The sequence below is a fragment of the Apteryx mantelli genome, chromosome 7 (assembly GCF_036417845.1).
Source record: "Apteryx mantelli isolate bAptMan1 chromosome 7, bAptMan1.hap1, whole genome shotgun sequence".
NCBI classification, from domain to species: domain Eukaryota; kingdom Metazoa; phylum Chordata; class Aves; order Apterygiformes; family Apterygidae; genus Apteryx; species Apteryx mantelli.
In genome coordinates this window covers 26,684,046-26,694,493 of record NC_089984.1, presented here as the reverse complement: position 1 = coordinate 26,694,493, position 10,448 = coordinate 26,684,046, and positions in this window count along the sequence as shown.

Sequence of the window (10,448 nt, the reverse complement as noted above, 5' to 3'; positions counted from 1 at the left end):
CTGATATCTCCTCATTTATCAAGAGGGTAGTAAGTACATTTGTGGTTCTGTGATGCGCAGACGCCAGGGGGATCGGAGCCGTTTGCGAGCATAAGAGAGGCTCTTTTAGAACAACAAAATGTTGTCAGGTTTAAATACACTCAGGTTTGTTTTTGCTTCCCAAATCATTATGTTTATCTTGTTTTAACCTTTTGGAGAACAAGCTGTTGTGTTTGCTTCTGGAGACATGTGTGTTATCCCAGTACTAAGCAGCTCTGTGTGTGTGTGTGTTTTGGCAGTGTCGGTCCCAATCAGCTAACCTGGGATGTGATGTGATAGACAACATGTCTTCAGTGGTGCTTTTACAGGGAGTTACTGAAGATGTACTAATTTCGATAGGACATTAATAATTTTTTTTTTTATTTTAAGACCTAAAGAATAGCAAATCTTGAGCGATAAGCATAGTTACATTTTTACCTAGCAGTGTGACTTACTGGGCAGTGCAAGTATATATTATACATCTGGCTTCAGGCAGGGAAGGGCTGACTTTGTTACCATGCCCAGCTTAGAGATTTTTGGCTCTGTAGTTCAAGTCACTGCCTCATATATTCAATTCCTGATGACCCTCACTTCAGTTCCAGGCATCTCAATCCAAACAGTAGCCTCTGCAATAACCAGGTTCATCAAACCACTGAAACATACCTGATGGCGCACAGTTTCCTTCAGGCAGAAGAACTGCTTAATATGAAAATTAAGCTAGTCTCTTCTAGTTCACTGTTCTTGCCTGTGCTAAAGAAGCAGAGAGTGGTAAATCCTGCTCTCCTGATGTTAACCTAGGAGGAAGCTGTGATCCAGCAGGCAGGAGCCATGAGGACCACAGCTCTCCTCCTCTTCTTCTTCTCATTAGGGTGGCTGTCAGGAAGGGGTGGCCAGAGGTGGGCTTGGATACGTGGTGCCTACGCTGCCTAGGGATGCTACCGAGTGAGGGGTGGTGTGGGACGTATTGTGGCCGGGAAGGGCTTGGGACTGGCTGTCATGGGCAGGGAGAAAGGGATCTGCCCCAGGAGTGGGGTTTTTGCATGTTTTTGGAGTGAAAGCAGAAGAGAGGTGAAGCAATGTACTGTTGTTTTCCATTTTATCCGAGGTAATTCCCAGCTAGTGGAGCTGAATGCTAGCCAATGCCTGGATTCAGAGGGGGCTGCGAGCATCACCTTGCGTACGTGGTCCTGGCTCAGGGAGCAGTGAGCATGCTGTGGATGTGAATGGTGACTCTTCCACCCAGAGGTCCTCTGCCCAAGCAGTCCCACAGTATCTGCTGTTTGCACAGGCTTGTTCCAGGGAACAGATTTGTGTGATATCCAGGAAGACAGAGATTGTGGGATTAGGAAATAACTGCAGTAACCTTACCTTTTTGGGTGTTAAAACCAATACAATCTCACTACAAAAAGACAAAAACACGATCTTTTATTAATTGTCTATCGTGTCTGAGTATCCGTCATTTGGCAAAGTGAGACAGACCCATCTGTCCAACTAGACCACTTTGTTTCATTTTACTACATCTTTACTACCTGCATGTACATGCAGATGCCACATCACATTTTTAGTTTGCTTATACTTCAGGAGAACTTCCCAAGTGCTTCATTACTGATTGCAATGTCCTGGAAGAAGGTTCAGATGAAACATATTTGCATTAGCTTATTGGAACTGAGAGTTCCAATAGAGAGAATAAAATCATTTTTATTTTCACTATTAATGCCATTATGTCTTCTCACTCCTCCACTTGCAAACATTTTCTTTTTGGCAGTTCCTTTCCTGGAATAAGCTGGTTTGCTTTGGTGATGTGACACTGACTTGTAGATGAGATCTCAGTCATTTTCTGTTTCTATAGTGGATTGTCTTGCATTGACAGTGACCTTTGATGCAGCAGAAAAGTGCTTATGCTTTCTGATACTTATACGTAATACTCACTGCTGGTTGATTAAGAGCAGGGATACATTTTGGGATGGGGTGAAAAAGCCATTTATCCCTCCCTTGGTTTATCCTCAGGAATATGGAAGTAGAACTGCACTGTAATGTGTGACTGATGATGGGAAAAGTCCTTTACTACTTTCCCCACTCCGATTCTTCTCTGCATGCAGAACTATGTTGCCAGATGCACAAGAGCATGGTACATCTGAGAGATGGGTCATAAATGACTTTATCTGAAGGGCAGCCACAGGTCTAATTAACTCTGGCTCAAGTTAATGACCTGAAGGCTATGCCTTTTGGGCTAGGGAATGGTGAATCAATTCACTTGCCAGTTTTAATGAAAAACTTTTCTTTCTAGACCCTTTATTTATAAAAATGAATGGAATAAGTGTAGTGCAGGGCCAGATGTATAAACTCTTTGTTGATGAGGATTGTTCAATGACACAAGGATCCTCGGCTGTTACGTTAAGACCCCACTAAATCTCATGATGCTCCTCCGGTCAAAAGATATTAGGCAATGATACTGCTTATCATATCATTATATAGAGTAAGTATGAATAACAAGTTAATAACACTTTTTCACTTTTCATGACATAGCACTCTGAATATGCTGCAAGATTTCACATAAGTCATATTTTTGAAAAGGCTATGTAAGCACAAAAAGAAAATATTTAATCCTGGGTTTGTTATATTTCCTTTAATTGGAAATGCAAGCCACAAAAATTAAACTATTTGCAGAACATACTATTCAGCACAATACATTGCAAAAGAAAACCTTAGAAGTGATTAGATTTCCAGGACAAATTTCATCACAACTGCCTCAGCAGTTGTCAGATGACAGTTCAAAAAAGACAAGTATTAAAATCTCTGAAAACATCAGTAAGTATCAATTATATAGCAGCTGGTTTACGTATTGACTTCTCCATTGTGCTTAACAGGAACCCAATCTTCTTTAAAAATGATTCTTGAGCAAATGGCTACTATTTTCTTAAGTAATTTTGTACTCATTAAAAGGCAGTCATTTGTCTTAGCCATTACACAATGAGTAAGCTGCCTTTGAATCCTGTCCATACACCTATGTAAATATGTTATGATGATATGGATACTTGACACTTATACTCTTAATTTCTCATAGCACTCTGTGCCTTTATATTAAGTAGTCTTTGGAAATGCCACCTACAGTCAGAAAGAGCATCTGTATACGCACATGAGTTTAGCTAGAAAGACTGAAGTTAAACTCAGAGGCGTTTCCAACGCAGCAAGTTCTAAAGATGAGCGAAGGGTATTTATGAAAAGAGCACTTTGAACTTGAAGCTGATAGGACATACAAAATTGCATGTTTATTATTACAGAGGCACAAACTGGAAACTGGAATTGTTGCTAGCTACTTCAGAAGTAGTAAGAACACAGAAGTTGAGTAAGTAAAGGAGTTGCAGCGAGAAGACCTAGCTTACCATGCTTGCGAAGTTTATATTTGTTAAAATAATGTTTGCCAGAGGCAGGTATGGTTATTGGTTACTGTGTTGTTATGGCATTGTATATAACTGACACAAGACTTTTGAAAATATATGCAAGCTGTAGCTGGGTAAATAGGATATGTTATCTGGACTCAATTTTCTGAATAGTTAGTTGCATTGGATTAATGAAGTAGTGGATGGGGGTCTAAGATGGGATTCAACACTGACTAGAGACCAACTTTAAAGAGTTCAAATATAGTTGCACAGTTTTAAAGAGCTTGATAGTAATCCCTATATGAGTTTTGAAATCCTTGCCTGGTAAACCAAGTATTTGATTTTAGATTGGTCAGCTCTATTTTTTGAGGACTGACAAAGGAAGATCTATACTCTTTATATTTTTGTAGCATTTGAAGTAAGAAAAAGTATGAAAACAAGAGTTTCTTTAGGTAATGTACAAATGTTCTTCACATTAAGCATTGTTTCAAAATCTTCTTTTAGAGCTGTTGAGAGGGATTGGGACGGGAGGTTGGTTTGGTTTTTATGGGTCTTTCTCATGTTGGAGTAGATATCTCTGCTTCCAGCTTATAGTAGGATGCTCCTGACTCTGTAAAAGCCAGGACTCTGATAACACTCCTCCTTTACAGCCTCTCCAGACTTCTAGAAATTGGGAGTGTCTAGTAACCTCTTGCCTCTTAGCACTTTAACAGCTGTTGACTGAACGTATAGGCATAGGCCTCCATTAACTGCATAAATGCCATTGGGAGAGACAACTCATGATCTTCAGCTCTGACTTGGCACTAGAGGATGAGCTCTCTTAAAAACCAGCAAGTGCAATGAAGAATATCTCAGAAGGTCTGCTGTACCACATCCTTAGCAGAAGATAAGTGCACCAGCCAGAATGATATAATTCTCTTTTGTTATGCTTCATTATATTGAGTGTAGGACTTTTTTTCCCCCACGTTATGAGATACCAGCTGTGTCCCATTGCAAGATTGTGCTCAAGTATGACATTAAAATTATCTAATGAGAATAGGCCCATGGGTGTGTAGGTAAGCCCTTTAATAACGTTAGCTGTAAAGGACTTTAGCAGAGTGGAACAGTTCTGATCTTGTCTAGAAGAGGTCAGCTCTATGTACGTGCCCTAGCCTGTTTGCTAAACTCCATTTGCCTTGTAACCTGTAGAGAGCTGAACAGTTTCATTTTTAATGACAGTTGCTTTAATGCATTTGAAAATATGTATATGCTTTTATTTTTTGAGTCCATGAATTGTGATTCCGTGCACTGTGGTGTACAGGGGAGAAAGGATTATGTAAACTCCATGTGCAGAAACAGAGATTTAACCAACCCTGAAAAATCTGGGATCTGCTGGCATGGCTTTGCTGTTACGTGAATCATTACTAGGATATCACTGATTCAGGTGTTAAAAAACAAGGTAGAAAGACTTAAAAAGATGTTAAAAAGGTGAAAAGTTGGTATTGGATATCAATTATATTACTGACTGAATATATAATATAGAATATTCCATATGAATGTTTTCTCTTAAAACTATTTCTATATTTGTGAAGTGTGTTGGATGCATTTTAGCAGTTATTCACCAGTTTTCACAAATGTCACTACATTGTTTTGGCAGAGAAGATTACAACTACAGTCTAATATAGGTGGGGTTGTTGCAAGGGAGCATAAAGGGAGAGAAGAGCAGAAATACAACACTTCCACTTTCCTAGTTAGGCATTTCTGAGTTTGACAAACCACTTCCATGTTGACCTCCTCAGTGATTTAAAAATTAGCATGATCTGACCAAAACAGATCATTGGCCCACAAACGTGAATTCCACCATCTCAAAATTTGTAAATTAAAATAAGGGAGAAGCAGATGAGATCATTCTCCAAAAGAAGGGACAGATGGTGAATGCCTTTCTTTGCATCTCTTGTTTTAGCAATGTCAATGAATTTGAATGTTTACTTTTGAGAACATCTGATTTGAGAAGCCATCACTGCTAAGGCACCCAGAAGTCATTCGGCAGCTTACTGGCAGTAACACAAAATCAGAAGATGTTACATCATTGTTCCCCATAATAGAAATCAGAAGTGACCAGAAATTCACTTTTTTCAATATGAAAAAACAAGAAGTTGTCCTCATGGTCAAAATGAGAGCTTCTAGCAAGAGACCCAGCCAGGAGAGCACTTTATTGCTGAATCCTTCTGCCTGGGAAAACCACACAAGTCTCAGGTCCTGCCCCACGGCTCCTGTGGGCTGGGGATGGGACCTGCCGTCAGTTGCCTGGCCCATGGTTGCCCCACGCGAGCTGAGCCGCTCGGCTGTGCCGCAGGTGCCGCTGCCGGGGTATCACTTCCACCGCGGCGAGGAGGGGGCTGCGCCCCCGAGCCACAGCCCTGCTACTTCCCTTTCCTGCTCCGGCGTCATGGCCTGGAGGCACCTCCGGCTGTCAGGTGCAGGGGATTTGAGCTATCGCTGGGGAAGTCTTTGCTCTTTCTCCCCAGCTTGACTTTGAGATGTTTTTGGAGGAGGGGAGCTGGTTACTTTGGCCTTGGACCTTTGAAAGTCCTTGAGCGGTTGGATATTTAGGGCCAGGGCTTGTGAGGGTGAATCCTCCCTGCTTTGCCTTTGGAAAGCGGCACCTGGCGGTAGTTTTCTATGACTTTCTGCCCCTTTGGAAATCTGTACTCCTGGGGAGCAGGGGTCTCGTGGCCCAGCTGTGGGGACGTTGTGCCATTTGCCAACAGGGCCGCAGAAAAGGTGCCAGCCCCCATCAGTTTCCTAGAGTGAGGGCAACCTCCAGGGCTTTATAGAAACAGATATCAACTGCGCCTGATAGTGGGGTAAGTCAAGGATACAAGTACGGAGCTCCATAATTCACTAGCTGAAACCAGCAAACGTTAAAACAGCATCATTTGTTCCTTTCATTTCTTTTTCCCCCTAAATGCATACAAGCTAAATAGACAGTCTGTGCTGGGGCTGCCAGGGGTATGGTGTGTTCACACTGTTGCAAACGGTGCTGTGCCAGCCCCAGAGCTGAGGAAAGAGGAGGGAACGGCTCCGTAAAAGCGCTCACGAGACCATCTCAGAGAGGCTGACTCCCTGCGGCGCGGGACTTTGACCGACTCCCACCATGAACTGCTCTGGGTTGCACTCGACTATTTAAAGTGATCTTAAAATTACTATCATGCAGCAAGCAGGAGTGATGAAGTAACAGGCAGGGAGCCTGGGTCCCTTTTTTTGTTTGTTTTTGGCAGTTTAGGAATAGGTCAGGCTTTGGGAAAGCAAAACCTAGAGAATCATGAGCACTCTCTAACCCTGCTTGAAAGGACTCATCCCAAAACGGAGAGGCAATCCTGTCCCCAGCTCTTGGTTAAGATTTGCTGCACCTCAGACCATTCACAAAACCAGGGAGTTTAACAAACTCATTGACATAAAAACAAAATGTTCAAATGGCTTTTTAAATACTAAACTGGCTAGATTTGAACTAGCTACTTAGTGGCTGAGGGATTTTTCTTTTTCTCATTTTTAATCCCATTGATGCTGAAGTATTTCAAGCAGTATTGGTTAATGGCTTCTTTCTTATTAGAACATTAAACAGTAATTTCTCTTCCTCTTCCCACTCTCCACATCATGCATTATATTTACTGAGAACAGCAGGTAACAAGACAAGTCTGGCATCTGACCAAAAAGGTTTTTTAGCTAGTGATTCATTAGCGTGTATAAAAATAGCTAACCTTGTTTAAAGGCACTTCTTACACAAAAATAAAAGGGTTCAATTACCATATCTCATTTAAAGTGAAGATTAAACATCTTTACCAAGACAGTACACTAATCCCGTGAATCCTATTTATGTCCAAATGTAGTGCTATTGGCAATAAACAGCAATTTGAGAAGTCATAACCCAAGAAAATCATTGTCAAGTGACTTTAGAGCTCCCTATAAATTTCCTCTTGATGACTTTGGCAGTAGTGTTCAACAACAGAGTTAAATATTTGTATTAGGTGCTCCTGCCTTTAACAGACTAATTAAAAAGATGGAATTCTTTGATTCTATCTCAAATCATTTTAGTTCTAATCTCTCTCAGGCAAAGCCTGCTCTATAAATTGAGGTAAATGTATCTTTTTCTGAATAGAGACTTTACAGTGTAGCAATAAATTCAAGCACTGGGAAAGTAAATGTAACTGAAGTGCCCTTAATGATAGTATTGTGCAGCTGTTATGGTTATAATCCCATTACACAGACCTTTAGCTTGAAGGTTATAAATTCTTTGAGAAATTATTCTAATGGGGAAGGGCATTACTTAAAGCATCATGCTTAAATATGACAAAAAAGGGGATGATTTAAGGTTGAAGAGCCAAGCCACACAAACTTAATTAATAACGGAGGGGAATTAAATTTTTGCCCGTCATGTAGACCTTGTAGATTTGTATTTCCTAAGAAACCATTCAATGGGTTTATTGAGAGAGATCTGTACGAAATTCATCCTCAAGACACAGCTGCAGGTAAGCGAAAGGCCGTGGGGACAGGGCTGTGGTGGGTCTCCCTGGGGGGCTTTTTGCTGCTGGCGTGGCAGGCGTGCGTGGAGCAGGGACCCGGCCCCCCGTCTGCTCTGCTCCTGCGAAATCGCTGGGAATCGGGAATCCTCAGTCACAAAACCTGACCCAAACCCCAGTGAAGTCAATGGGAGACTCCCCATTGATTTTAATGATTCGGTTCAGGAGCTAAGTAAGTATTTCTAAGACAAAAATCAATATTGTCCCACAGTGGTAACATTTTCATGTGTTTCTATTGATTCTTTTGTCATAGATTACAGGATACCTTGGCACTGTCAACACACGAGGTTTTAACAAACTTATTTGATTTATTAACACCATTTGATTAACATCTGCAGTAGCAAGTATTTATCAAATGTCGGTAAACATCAGTTCAGCAGGAGGATCCCCACAGAAAATGTCTTGTTGCACAATGTGAGCTGAAATCCAACAGGAACAGGCTATCACTGAAACCAGAGCCCCGCATGACGTCTTTAGTATAATCTGGGTATTCAGAAACTTTTTTTTCCCTTTTTTTTTTAAACCAACTGTATCATTAGGTCTAACAAAAGTTATCACCTCTCCTGGAGTACCTTAACTAACGTACCTGCTTTCACGATCATGGTGAAAAGAACATTGCCCTGACAGTACAGTGACAACATAAAAATTATGCTGAAATTCTCAAGTTAATTTGAGCTTGCTCAGTGTGACAGTCATGCTTAATAATCCATTTCTTAAGAATACATACAATGAAATACGTCCTGTTTGAGAGATACACTGCAGTGCACTGCTGTATCTACAGCGTCTGCCTAGTCAAGGCAGGTCTGGGGGCTTTGGCAGCAGGGCAGCAGGGCTGCTTGTGCGGCTAATATTTGCAAATGTGGATTGTTCGGCCGACAGCCCTGTCATTTAGCTTTGGCACTTCTTCAAACCAAACTAAACCCCTTCAACCGTTTCTTCAAAACGCCTCTTTAAAGTCTGGGCTTCTAATTCATCTTGATTTTATATGGTTATGTAAAAAATAAGTAGTTCATACAATTCAAACTGGTACAGTAGCAGTATAGTGGTATACACCTTTCCTTCTACATGCCCATAATCTACTATTTTAGTGCTTCAAACTCCTTCACACGATATTCTCTCTCAGGTTACTAACAGTTACAAGAAAAATCCCCAAGTCAGAATATCATTTCCTCCCTTTGAAAGGCTCTTTTTCCTGGAAGAAAGTTTGAAACCTTTCTCAGAATTTTCCTGATCCAAAATCAAAACTGCAAATTGTGTCTGGCATAGAAAAGGATCAGTTACATTCTTCTGTGTTTTCCAAACCAATGTAAAGCTTAATTTGCTAATTGAATTTGTGATCATTTATCATGGTACCCATTACAGTATGAATATCTTTAACAACTCAATCAATCATAACAAAAATGTGAATACCATGTAAATCTTATCAGGATCACTAAAATAATGGGATTTTTGTTTACAAGGTGTCGATTGGTTTTAGAAGCTTTGATAATGACTCCAGACAGTCAATAAATACAGAGACTTTTACATTGCCAGTAGGAGCCGAACTAAACTATCTAATCTTTTTAAAATGACAGACAACACAATGAACTCTGAACTTAATCCCCTCCAAACACTAAGGAGACAGTTTAGTGCTTAAAGTACTATTCAAACTCAAAACCTACATTTAAAAAAATCATTAAGTGTCTGACTTAAGCACACAAAACCAGGGAAATTTGGAGTTAAGGCTGCAACTTCAAGGTGCTTTTGCTTCCCATTGTGCCTGGGCAGCAGTCTGTGCAAGGCAGCCGGCAGCTCGTCCCAGGCAGGGAAAACACCTGCGAGCCTTCTCAAAGCAAGTTTGCAGCTACAGCATCGGGGGGGGGGGGGGGGGGGGGGAAGAAGCCATGCTGAAGCCTTAATTACTTTCTGTCTCTATTGAGCAATTTTCCCCCAAGGCTTTTAAGAAGGGGGGGACTGTTACATGCTAAGTTTCATCTGTCTGAATTTATGCTGCTTCTTCATAACTTCTGAAAATGACATGTGGCCTTGACAGGAAAGGAGAACCATAAGTGGAAAGTTTATGTTAGACTGAGACAGGGGAAGGGGAGGCAGGCTAAGATATGACTTTTATCCTTTTTTCTCTTGTGGGACAGCATCTCTGAGCATAATTAGTTGCTAAGAAGATTTGTTACTGAAGAAACACATTTCTCCTTTGCTTGAAATCTATGAAGCAAGACAAGACTTGTTTTAGTAAGTGATAGCCACCACAATTAAACATCTCTCTAATGCCTCTTAATAGAGAGAAAAGAATACAGATTTTGTTTTGTGTTTCAAAAGCTACCTAAAATTATGCCTCCACCCTTTATTTCAGTTAATTTTTTATTATATATGCAATTAATTTTTTAAACAAGCAATAAAACATTCCAACTGCAGGACTGTAGTAATAGTAATTAATTAAGAGGAGAGAGAACAAAAATATCCTTATTTTATCATTATCAATTTTTCTGAAACA